This window comes from Chelonoidis abingdonii, chromosome 2 (genome assembly GCF_003597395.2).
Source record: "Chelonoidis abingdonii isolate Lonesome George chromosome 2, CheloAbing_2.0, whole genome shotgun sequence".
NCBI classification, from domain to species: Eukaryota; Metazoa; Chordata; order Testudines; family Testudinidae; genus Chelonoidis; species Chelonoidis abingdonii.
Window position 1 is genome coordinate 187767190 of NC_133770.1, and position 12363 is coordinate 187779552.

At 43.5% G+C, this 12363-nt stretch overlaps 1 protein-coding gene across 4 annotated transcripts in view; it reads left to right on the forward strand.

Annotated features, from left to right (window-relative positions):
- The window catches only part of RNF144B (ring finger protein 144B), a 127557-nt gene that overhangs the window by 70756 nt on the left and 44438 nt on the right, over nt 1-12363 (forward strand). The window lies entirely within an intron of this gene.

Below are 12363 nucleotides of genomic sequence, written 5' to 3' on the forward strand. Positions count from 1 at the left end.
ACATTAAAATAATTGCTTGGGAAGTTGTAGTTTAGCATTAACAAATATTATATGGTTTCAGTCTGGATTCATTTAGTTCTAATTTTTAGGTTTGAATCATATTCCTATGAGCAATTCTTAGAATTCCTGTTGTTATGAATTTGTTGTTACTTCATATTTAGAAAATACTTGGAAATGTTATGTGTATATATTAGTTTTTCCTGTTTGCTGCATATCCTTCTGGCCTTGCTTCTTAGTCACTGAAATACAGGCTGTAGGAACAGCATGAAATATGATGGACTTGCTCCTATTTCCACAGAAGTCTCTAGGAATTTTACCATTGATTTCAGTGTTAGTAGGATCAGGCCCATAGACACTTGCCACATGCTGCTTTCACTGCAGTGCATTATGAATATATAGATATGCTCTAATTCAGTGGTTTTCAAACTTTTTCTCTGGCAACCCAGTTGATGAAAATTGTTAATGCCCTCAACCCAACAGTGCTGGGGATAAGAGGTTTGGGGTGTTTTGGGGCTCAGGGCTGGGGCAGAGGATTCGGGTGTGGGGGTGAGGCCTGCAGGGTGGGGCTGGGAATGAGGGGTTTATGGTGTGGGAAAGGGATCTGGGCCGGTGTAGAGGGTTGGAGTGAGGGAGGGGGTCAGGGCTTGGGCTGGGGGTTCAGGCTCTGGGGTGGGGCCAAAGATGAGGGGTTTGGGGTGCAGGAAAGGGCTCCAGGTTGGGGGGAGGGCTCATGGCTGGGGCAGGGGATTGGGGTATGGGGTTGGGGTATGGGCTTATCTCGGGCACCCCCTGGTCAGCTGCACAGCGGGGGTTGCTAAGGCAGGCCTTCCTGCCTCTCCTGGCATTGCAGACCGCGCTGTGCCATGGAAGTCGCTAGCAGCAGATCTGGCTTCTAGGTGGAGGCACGCAAACTCCCACTGGCTGGTTCCCAGCTAATGGGAGTGTGGAGCCGGTGCTCAGGGCGGACACAGCATGCAAAGCCCTTTGGCCCCCCTGCCTAAGAGCTGGACCTGCTGCTGGCCGCTTTCGGGGTGCAGTGCAGTGTCAGAACAGGTAGGAACTAGTCTGCCTTAGCTGGGCAGCACCGCTGATGGGACTTTTAACAGCCCAGTCAGCGGTGCAGACCAGAGCCACCATGACCCAGTGTCTTCCATTCTGCCACCCAGTACTGGGTCACGACTCACAGTTTGAAAACAACTGCTTTAAATCAACCGCAAGGTTATTGGTCTCCATTCAGGAATTACTGGATGGAATTCAGTGGCCTTTGTGTTGGATGAAATGATTATAATGCTCCCTTCTGGGCTTAAAATCTGTGAAGAATGCTGTTTGGTGACTGTCCAGTAGGGAGATGTCATAAAGACCATTTTCCAGATATGCAATTCAGTTTAGTAGTAAAAAGAAGCCTAATTTTCTTCTGACCAATTATCGACATTGTGGGACAGTGATCTGGAGGAGCTTCTCTTAGCTTTCTCTCAACTGCATAGTGGCAGCTCTCTTTTAATGATAGGCTACTGATTAGTTTTTAAAATCTTAAATAAAAATAGGATCATAAAACCAAACTGCCTAGGTTTTCCCTCTGATTCCTAGTGGCAGGTATAATAAAAGACACCCTCCCCATCATTATAATGAGCATTAATTTGTACCCATGCGGTTTCATCTGCTATATGAATGCTGAATTTGGTTCATTATGTTCAGTCAAGATCAATTATCCCCTTCTCTAAGTAGGTCTTGAAATGATAAGGAGTTGTTTCAAGTTACTGTGAAGAATCAGTGTTCTAAAATTTCCTATGTTATGGACACCCTTATAGAAATGCTCTAGTACTCTACAGTTATGCCCACAAACACTGCAGCAACACTGTTGTGGACTGTAGTGATTTGGATAAATACTCTCTTACTCTTCCATTTTAATTAAAGTATATCTACTTGTTTGCAAGGAGGCCACATCCCATTGGGATTTGCCATGGTGAGGGTGATGATATCTATTTGTTCACAATGGCTCTGAAACTAGGAAGCTGTTAAAATGCATGCTTCTGGTATCCTAAAATGCTAATAGAACAATAGAAGAAATGATTATCTATCTATCTAATCTCATATTGATTTCATATTTTATACCTAGCAGGAAGCTTGTTAATGTAACAGATGGTGAGTGAACTAATTCAAAACACTTTCAGTGTCAGAGCTTTCCCACCCACTGCATTCTTTTTAAAGTATTTTATTTATTTTTGGTTGCCAGCACGAAATGAAAATATATCTAGTGCCTCTTGAACAGCAGCTGAGTGCTTAATTTTTCAACCATTCCCAATGGAAACAAATGAGATTAATTGCTTTTGTTGTATTATTTTATACCAGACAGCACATTTTTGCAAGCTCCTTGATCTTTAGACATCTTTTCTTAAAATAAAACTTTTACAGAGCAAAAGACCCATCATGAAAGAGATTACAGATCTGCTAGCTTTGATTTCCTAGCACTGCATAATAAGAGGTTTAGAACAATTTCTTTTCCTCTTGTTTGTTTGTTTGTTTTTAAATATTACTACGGTCTTAGCAGCATTTTACGGGATCCAGAAAAGAAGCTGTTATGTATCAATGCTTGCTGTATTTCCAAGGCACAGTTTTAAGATGCTAAATCAGTCTGAATGCAATAGTTTACCGTTTAAATCAGATCTTCAGTCTGTGGTGTTAGTTGTCTTTTTTGAGGCCCCCTTTCAGCAAAGCACTTATTTAACTTTAAGTAGGTCAGGGCATGTCTACCCTTGAAAGCTGTTGCAGGTTCTGTGAATCTGTGTGGTATGAGCAGTGCACCCAAACCGCATAGTTATCCCTGGTTAAGCTACTTCCCTTGGTGATAATTGCATTCACAAAGCTCTGTGTTGTTTCAGATTAAGTGCTCAGCATTCTGGGCAATCATCCCATGATGCAGTTAGGTTGTATGGGTTACCTACTGGAATGCACCAGACTGGAATTGTGGGACTTGGGGTCAAAGTAAATAGTTCCCATGATTACTCTTGTTTCAGTTCAGCATTCTTGTTGTTACAAGCCAACACCATTTTCAAAGCGCTGTCAGACAGCATGGAGGAAACATTGCTGAGTGTTCTGATCTTTATAGTGCTTAATACAAACAGGATGCTGCCATATATCTCAAGACATACAATGACTTTAGAACCAGGGTGATACAGCACCTGAGAAGGTGGCGGCTGAAATTAAGCAGACAGTTTTACTTGAACTTTTCCTGGAGCTGCTTCACTCTTTGGACCTTTGCTTTTGGTTTCAGACAACTAGCAGTGACTGGTGGGACATGGTAGTGCTGCAGATCTGGGATGATCCACATCAGAACTCGGATGTCAAAAGCAACTTTCCTAGAAATTTGTGCAGAGCTTACCCTGGAACTGCAGTGTTGGAATAGTTACATGAGAACTCCCCTCAATGTAGAGAAGTGTGTGGCCTTTGCAATTTGGAAGTTTGCTAGTGGAAGTTAGTGTCTAACCAGTTTGGTGTTGGTAGATCAACCATTGGGGTTGTTGTAATGGAGGTGTGCACTTTGCTATCAAGAAGGTCCTGTCTCCCTGGCTCATAAGTCATGACAATGCATAGAATATTATTGATGGATTTGCACTGTTGGGGTTCCTGAACTGCAGTGGAGCCCTTGATGTGACCCACATGCCTTTTCTTTGCTCTCCCACCAGGCTCAGCATTCATCAACAGAAAGGGCTATATCTGTAGGGTGCTGCAAGGCCTGGGTGATCACCATGGAAGGTTCACCAATACTAATGTGGAGTGGTCTGGAAAGGTTCTTGATGCCAGGATCTTTAGAAACTGTGGAGTGTTTTCTGCAATGAAAAATGGAATTCTTTCTCTGAGGATTGCTATGGACATTGAGAGTGTTGCTCTTCTTCTTGTCATTCTGGGAGATGGAGGTGCCTGATGTCAAGACTGGAGACTTATGAGCAATATCTGCCTTGTATGCTAGGTTGCGGAAAACACAGCAAGTAGCTATGTGAGAGTGAGGAAGAGAGTCTTGCTGATGGGTGGGAGGAGGGAGTGGGCAGACTTGCTGATTGTTTTGAACACCCAGAGAGGTGGCCTTTACGAAACACCGCAATTCGTCATGGGTGCAGGTTCAGGGGTGTATTAGGGTCCTACTTTGAGGAGAAAACTAGTGGGGATTTTAGTGCACTGTGCAAAGTACGAAAGTAATGAAATTTTCAATTACTTTAAAATAAATAAAAATGACACCAAGCTGAACAATATTCAACAAATGTTTTACAATTCACAAACATAACATGATGCAAAATTAAAAACCCTGTTCAAAAATAAAAAAAGGAGAGAGAAAATCCTAAGAACTCTGAAACGTGCTTTTGAGATCACAGATTTGTGCACCTGGGGAGGTCCAGAATGTTCTCTATATCTTATGGTATGAGATGGTGGTAGAAGGGCCTTTTCTTTGTGGATATGGGGGATAAGAGGTTCTCCTAGCATACATTGTTCTCCTTGTTGCCTTGTGACTTGGAATGAGGAGGAAAAGCCCTTTTCCTTGGAGGTGGTAAAGTGAAAGCAGATCCCAGTGAGCAGCGTTACTAGAAGAAGAGGGAATCAGGAGACACCTAAGATGTGGCATTATCCTTGGACATGGTGCTACTGTGTGCTCCATCCCAGTAGGGTTCTCCCATCATCCCTAGCAGGTGTTCCTAACAAGTCCTGTCCTTCTCTCACTCCTCTTTATCAGACTTACTCTTTTCTCCCTGATATTTTTATACCACTGCGGGATTGTGGATGCTCGGTTGGTAAACACTTCATCTCTTGACTTCCTTTTCCTCTTGCATAGATTGGACAGGCTTTCACTCAGTATTAGCACACCTGTCTGTGTTTGCTGAAATGTGTTAGGTGCTATGGGGGATAAGGGAAGAGGAAGAGAAAAAGAAAAAGTAGTTATTCTCCAAATTGTAGTCTTTGTGCCAACAATGTTTTTTCCTTGATTTTTGGAATATCATTCTTATAGGCTCTTCCCAGTCTTGGGTGAGCCTGGAGATGGTAAGACACTTTCTAAAGCTCTTGCCCATTTGTAGAGGAACTCTGGGCCTGTGGTGGGATGGAGGCAGGGATTGGGGCACCTGAATGGATTATTAATAATTCCATGAGCAGGCTACAGGTGGCTGATGGATGGGAGGAGGGAGGGTGACCAGCAGAAACAGGCCTTTAGTTGCATGTGTAATTTCAGGTTGACAGTGGGATGGGTGTTGGTGGTGGATGGACAGCAGAGGCAGGCTAGTAACTGCATGTCCTCCTCTGTGGGCCATCGTTATGTCAGAGGATGTTACTCTGAGGTACATCCCCAAAAGGCAGAGAAGGATTGGCAATGGGCAAATTGGGAAAATATACTACATTTCCATTTGCCAGGGTGGTGCCCCCAGAGCTGGTGCAGGAGTGGAAGGGAACCACAAACTATATGGGCAGTGCCAAGAGACCTCCATTGCTGTGCAATCTCCATGCCCAATTAGAACACTATCTTTGGCTCAAGTTCTCTTGTTTTAACACTGGTGGGTTAGCATGAAATGCACAGTAAAATAAATAGAATTCTGCAGTAACCTGAAAGGGAGAGTGAATGCTTTAAAATCTATTTGCTATTTGAAATGTTGCTGTCACTTGAGATGAGTGATTTTTTACCTCATAATAACTAGGTTGGCTCAAAGCTGAGGTCATTAACGCAACTGTGAGCCAAAAATATCTAGAGCTTTTTCTTTCTCTATTTACTGCTACACTAAATGTGCCTTCCATTCAATCCATCTAATGTTTAACCCATATGGTTTCACCATCTTGAACAGGGGGAGGCTTGGGCCATATGGTCGACTGGCAGGAAAAGAAGCAATAAGCACTATGGTAGAGGGGTTATGAGTGGCACATGGCACGTTTCAGCTGGAGGTAGTGTGTGCAAATTTCCAAGACATAAATGGGACTGATATATTTAAACAGTCCAGCACAGCTGCCATTTTGAGAAAAGGTGTGGAGGAGGTGGAGGGAGGGCAGACATGGTGGTGCCCTGATGATACCTGGAACTGTGTTGTTCATTTTCCCCTCCCACAGTTTTAAGGTAACAAATAATAGCTCCTGGAAGAAGTCCCCACCACTGTTTCGTCCTTTGCCTGTGATTCGGGAGAGTTTGGGGTCTCCAGCACTGTGTCTGCCTCAGACTTCAGTGAGTTGTGCAGGTCTACAAGATCCTGGGTTTCAGGATCAAACTTCTTTGGCTCGGTCCTGGTCGGCATCTATGGAGGTGTCCTTGGTAGTGTCCACAAGATACCATAATTTAGTGGTGACATCTCTGCCAAAAATAGAGTCCAGCTTCTCCTCATAGTGCAGACCGTGCTGAAAAAAACATGACTACCACTTTCTGTGTAGGTAACAGTTCCTGGAGCCTCATTTCTCCTGTTTCCTTTTTCCCCTTTCATGACACCCTTTAACTGCAACCCTGGGTAAACACACAGAGCTCTACTGACTTTAATGTAATAATGTTTGCATATACACGGACTGACTTAGGTCCTGTTTTTGGACATTGAATGTAAAAGATGGACATATGAGTTATATACATGAGTATAATCCATTTATGCATTCAGCATCAAGGCAGAAGGTTTTCACAGTTCTCCATGTCGTTCTTAAGTCCTGGAGGTTGCATTTGGATCTCTGATGTAGTGGAAAGATGTCTAAAATAACATGTGTGCTGGCAACTCCCTATTGACAATGCATTTGAGGAGACTTTTTGTTAATTGTTTATTTCATGATGCATATGGAATACGATGTGCTCAAGAAATTTGGAGTCTGAAGGTTCTGGTTTGCGATAGCAGACTCTGAACATTTGGGATGTATGATTAAGGTTGCTCATGTGAAGTCAAACACATTATTTGGGGTGGATCTTTAATTATTCTAATGTACAATTTTTAGGAGTTGAGGACCCCTCAGTTGAGTGTATTCATCTGTATGGCTCTTTCAAAACACTGATTACTCCACTTTCTATTGATATCCATGGGCATATCCAAACCCAGGATTTGACCTGATAAATAAATACTTGACTATTAACAGTAATGTGCTTATATAGTCTTTAAAAATGGAATACTGCCATATATACTCGATCATAAGCCGGTCTGTTTATAAGCTGACCCCCGCCAACCAATGGATAAGTAAAAATAGAAAATTTTTATGACATGTTCATAAGCTGACTTTATAATTTAGAGGTCAGCAAACTTTGGCTCCCAGGCCATCAGGATAAGCCACTGGTGGGCCGAGATGGTTTGTTTACCTCGAGCATCTGCAGGCACCGAGGAAAACCTAGGTAAACAAAGTGTCCCAGCGCACCAGCTGCTTACCTTGACGGGCCGGGACAGCAACTGGTGGGGAGATTTTTTTGGGGGGGAGAAGCTGGGAGTCAGGGGAGTAACCCCGAGACCACCCCCCCTAGGACTCCACCCCTAACCCGGGACCGGCTCACACTCCCCATCCCATCTCTTCCAACGTTATCTGGGGAGAGCTGAGGAGGATGTCTCTGGTTTGGCTGGATCTGTTCTGGCAGGCTGGGCAGCGCAGCCACAGCCTGCTCCGGTGGGCGAGAATGGGCTGCGCAGCCGCAGCATGTTCCAGCAGGCCGGGCCGGCGAGCTGGGCAGCACAGCCACAGCCTGCTCTGGGGGGCAGGGCTGAGCGGCATGGCTGCAGTGTGCTCTGACTGGCTGGGCAGCACAGCCACCAGGGCGGACTCCAGGCACCAGCCCAGCAAGCAGGTGCTTGGGGTGGCCAACGATGAGAGGTGGCACGTCTGGGTCTTTGGTGGCAATTCGGCGGTGGGTCCCTCGGCCCCTCTTGAAGTGAAGGACCAGCCGCTGAACTGCCGCCGAAGAATGAAGTGGTGGTGGTAGAGCTTCAGATCATGATCATGGCTTTTTTTCTTTTTCTTTTTGCTGTTTGGGGCAGCAGAAACCCTGGAGCTGGCCCTGGCGGCCACAGCCTGTTCTTGGGGGTGGGGCCGAGTGGCACGGCTGTAGCCTGCCAGCCCTGCAGCTGCTTTGGAGGCTTGGGGGAGTTCAGCGTATCCAGAAGCAGAGAGAGACTGGCCCTGCCTCTTCCCTTCTGGCTCTGCTGGCTGTGCTGCCTCTCTTTGCTCCCTCTGTTGCGGGGAGGGGCTGTGTCCCAACTCTCCCTCTCTATTCCTGTTCATAAGCAAACCCCCTTCTCTGGTGCTTTCCTTTTATACTAAAAAATTTGGCTCATGAATGAGTATATGTGGTAAATTGATTTTATTTTTTGTATTTTCAATGAATATTGATTATTTTTAGCTTTTTTCTATTTGTATTGAGTTAAAAGTTCACATGTGCAAAATTATGGGTTTTATGCATTTTTTAATTTGTATTGATTTAAATGTTCACAGTTCCAGGAAATTAGAACATAAGAATGACCATACTGGGTCAGACCAATGGTCCATCTAGCCAGTATCCCATCTCTGACAGTGACCAGCGCCAGATGCTTCAGAGGGAATGAACAGAATAGGGCAATTTCAAGTAATCCGTCTCCTGTTGTCCAGTTTCAGCTCCTGGGAGTTGGACGTTTAGGGACACCTGAAGCATGGGGTTGCATCCCATCTTGGTCAATAGCCATTGATGACCTATCTTTTAAATTATAGGGAGTCAGATAATGGAGGAAAGGGGCAGCAGAGCTCAGACTAATTATTTAATAACTGCAGATGTTAGATTAAAAAAGTCAAAGCTTTATCATTGTTAAACCACAAATTGTTAACCTCACATGTCAAGTACATACAATCCTTAAATCAAACTCTAATTTCTTAAGCAGCATTTTTCTTACTTTGTCTATCTGTAATTTTTGACCTATCAATGGACCTATTTTTTTATCTGTTTATTTGTGTACAGTGAAATCAACCTTTATCTACATTTACCAATAAAAATAGAATTAAATCCTGTGAACATGGACTGCATATGTTATGGTGAATCAGATGATGAAATGTGACATCATATTTGTTGTTCCTACTTTTTCATCTGAGAAATAGAAGCTTCTGTTCTTTTCTGTGGTTTGGATCAGATGTCTTTTTCAAATTTATATTGATTCCAGAATAGAGTGTTTGAAAATAATTATTATTGATAATATTTTTTAGCTTTATATAGTTAAATTCAGAGGGACGCATTATTGGTTGTGATAACAATGAAGTTGGTCCAATAAAAGATATTACCTCACCTACTCACTTATGACAAGTCAAGCAATAGATGTTTCTGACATATTAATATAGAGCCAGATTCACCCCTGGACTACACCAACTTTAGCCTCTAATTGTGGAGTTCCTTGGACACAGTTTGAAGCTTCTATTCTGTAACCCTACAGTTTAAATGCAAATGTAGTGCAGTAGTGCAAATGTTATTTGTCCTCCTCTCATGGTGAATTCTTGATGTGAAGTGACATTAGGAGCAGATGATGTAATTTGCACTGCTCTGTGCCCACAGGGGAGAGGGGATCCCATTGAGTATGCCTCCAGTGATTATTCCCTCTCTCCCCCACAGACATTAATATCAAGACCTGCCACTGGCAACTAAGTCAGGAAACAGACCCTAGGCAGGCTAGGTAAATTCCTGAAAGCAGTTAGTGGATTTTAAATTATTTTTTCACCAAGCTCAGGCAGTTTTCTAAGAACAGGACCCCCCATTGCCAGAAAATCCCCAGGACAAACAACAACTATGCACCCATCGAATGCTTCTGTTTGTTTATTTGTTTTTATTATGAACTCCTCCACTATTTTTTTTGGTCTGTATTCATTCATTCACCTCCAGGCCATCTTTGTTCTGCTTTGAGGATGCCTTTATGTTTTCTTGCTTATGGGTTCTGTTGAGATATTTCAGTGTTGCTGTGAAGCACACAGCTCTGTCACATCCCAGATACAAGTGCAAGTGTCTGCAGGCAATTGAATGAAACAGACAAAAACACTGACTGTACTGAGCGCTCAGCGAATGGCACTCCTGGTGATTATGCAGTTTACCCTCCCCTGAGCTGACCTTTTCTACAGGATCTCCATTCAGATTCATTGCATTTGCAGGACATACCTGCTCATGTTTCAGAGTAGCAGCCGTGTTAGTCTGTATCCACAAAAAGAACAGGAGTACTTGTGGCACCTTTCAAACTAAAAAATTTATTTGAGCATAAGCTTTCATGGGTTACAGCCCACTTCATCAGATGCATAGAATGGAACATATAGTAAGAAGATATACATGCATACAGAGAACATGGAAAGGTGGAAGTTGCCATACCAACTCTAAGAGGCTAATTAATTAACATGAGCTATTATCAACAGGAGAAAAAAATGGTTGTAGTGATAATCAATATGGCCCATTTCATACAGTTGACAAAAAGGTCTGAGGATACTTAACATGGGGGAAATAGATTCAATTTATGTAATGACCCAGCCATTCCCAGTCTCTATTCAAGCCAAAGTTAATGGTATCTAGTTTGCATATTAATTCAGGTTCAGCAGTTTCTCATTGGAGTCTGTTTTTGAAGCTTTTCTGTTGCAAAATTGCCACATTTAAGACTGTTATTGAGTGACCAGAGAGATTGAAGTGTTCTACTGGTTTTTGAATGTTATGATTCCTGATGTCAGATCTGTGTCCATTTATTCTTTTGTGTAGAGACTGTCCAGTTTGGCAAATGTACATGGCAGAGGGGCATTGTTGGCATACCTGGTCATGTGGCACCAAAGCTGTTACTCTTAGAGACGTATGGTTATGGAAGTGTGAGCACATCTGACAAAGCTGGTGCAATTTAAGGAAACACGTCATAGTTCTTGAAAAGTACATATGGTATAAAGAGAACAGACAATGACTTAAAAAAATAGTCTAGATTTCTTGCCTTTTTCACTTGTGAGGTAGCCATTGCATATAGTAGTAGCTCAAATACATCCCTGGCATAATGCCTCTGATTTACATCAAGGAAGAATTTAATGTAGAATCTCTCTTGGGGTTAGAGCGTTCCTGGAATACTGTAACTGTGTTCAGAAAACAGCTGATAGTCTTTATTGTTCAGTGAAGCAGTTTATTGAACAGTTATGCCCCGTACTCTAGTCCACTCAGCTTTTAATGATACTGTTATGAGCTGGGTGAAATCCTGTAACGGGGTTGGTTTAAGATTGGCAGGTGTGAACATATTCTTCAATTAACATAAGCCCAACCTAAAACAAAAGGGTGTGTGAACTCACACAGTTTTTGGCTGAGTATTGTTTTCAGTAGGTGGGAAGAGATCCAGGGGTGAAAGTAATTTACAGGATTTACTGGTACTGCCGGAGTCCTGAGGGGGGCGTGGCCTCATCCGGAAAAGGCCTGGCTCCAACCGGAAGAGGTAGGGCCTCTCAAGATTTAAAGGCCCTCAGGCACCGGCTGTGGCTGGGAGCCCTAGGGCCTTTAAATCAATCCGGGGCTCCCAGCTGAAGAGGTGTCTGGGAGCCCCTGGGGCTCCCAGGCAAATTAAAGGGCCAAGGATTCCAGCCGCTGCAGAGCTCTGGGCCCTTTAAATCCCCACCGCAGCTCCAGCTGGGATTTAAAGAGCTCAGGGCTCTCCACAGTGGCAGGGAGCTCCGAGCCCTCTAAATCCAGGCCCAGCCCTGCCTCCTGAGCTGCCCACCGCAGTGGGGAGCCCAGAGCCCTTTTAATCCCGGCCGTGGAAGCCGGTGCGGTCTGGCCCGGTGTACTGGACTGGACCGGCTTACTTTCATCTCTGAATAGATCTCACAGAAACCGAGGTCAGACAAGATCAGACGAAGTGAGAGAGACAGTCAGAAGGAACAGCTAAAAGCATGTGGCTGACTCTGGAAGAAACCTGGGGAGAGGGGTTATTTGAGTTGGGGTTCAAGCTGAAAAGAGTGTTTCTGATGCTGTGAGCAAAATAAACTGTTTCCTGCTACTTTATTCCTTCTGTATTCAGTGACACAGGGCTTGTACATTCTTCGTAAATGCACAAAATTGCAACAAAGAAATACCTGACTACCACCAATTTGTACTCCCAACTGGAACACCACCTACAGGTCCCCAAATTTTGACTAGGCCTCCAGTAAAAGAGGCAACAATATATTTCACATTGACATGGGTATCCTATTTAAAATGGGTTAAAGCATTGTGTAAGAAAAAAAGGCAGGAAAGGAAAAGTTGGGAAGATAGAATGTGCTTACAGATTTATTAAGTCTTGTAAAATCCGTTTTCAAAGACCTTATTTGGGTGAATGACATTGAATTGGTGACAGCAGCTCTTCTGAATTTCTTCAGAGAGCTATAGTTAAAATTTTTATTGACCAAAACATGGGGCACCTTCTTTTTCTTCCATCTACTTTTTTTCAT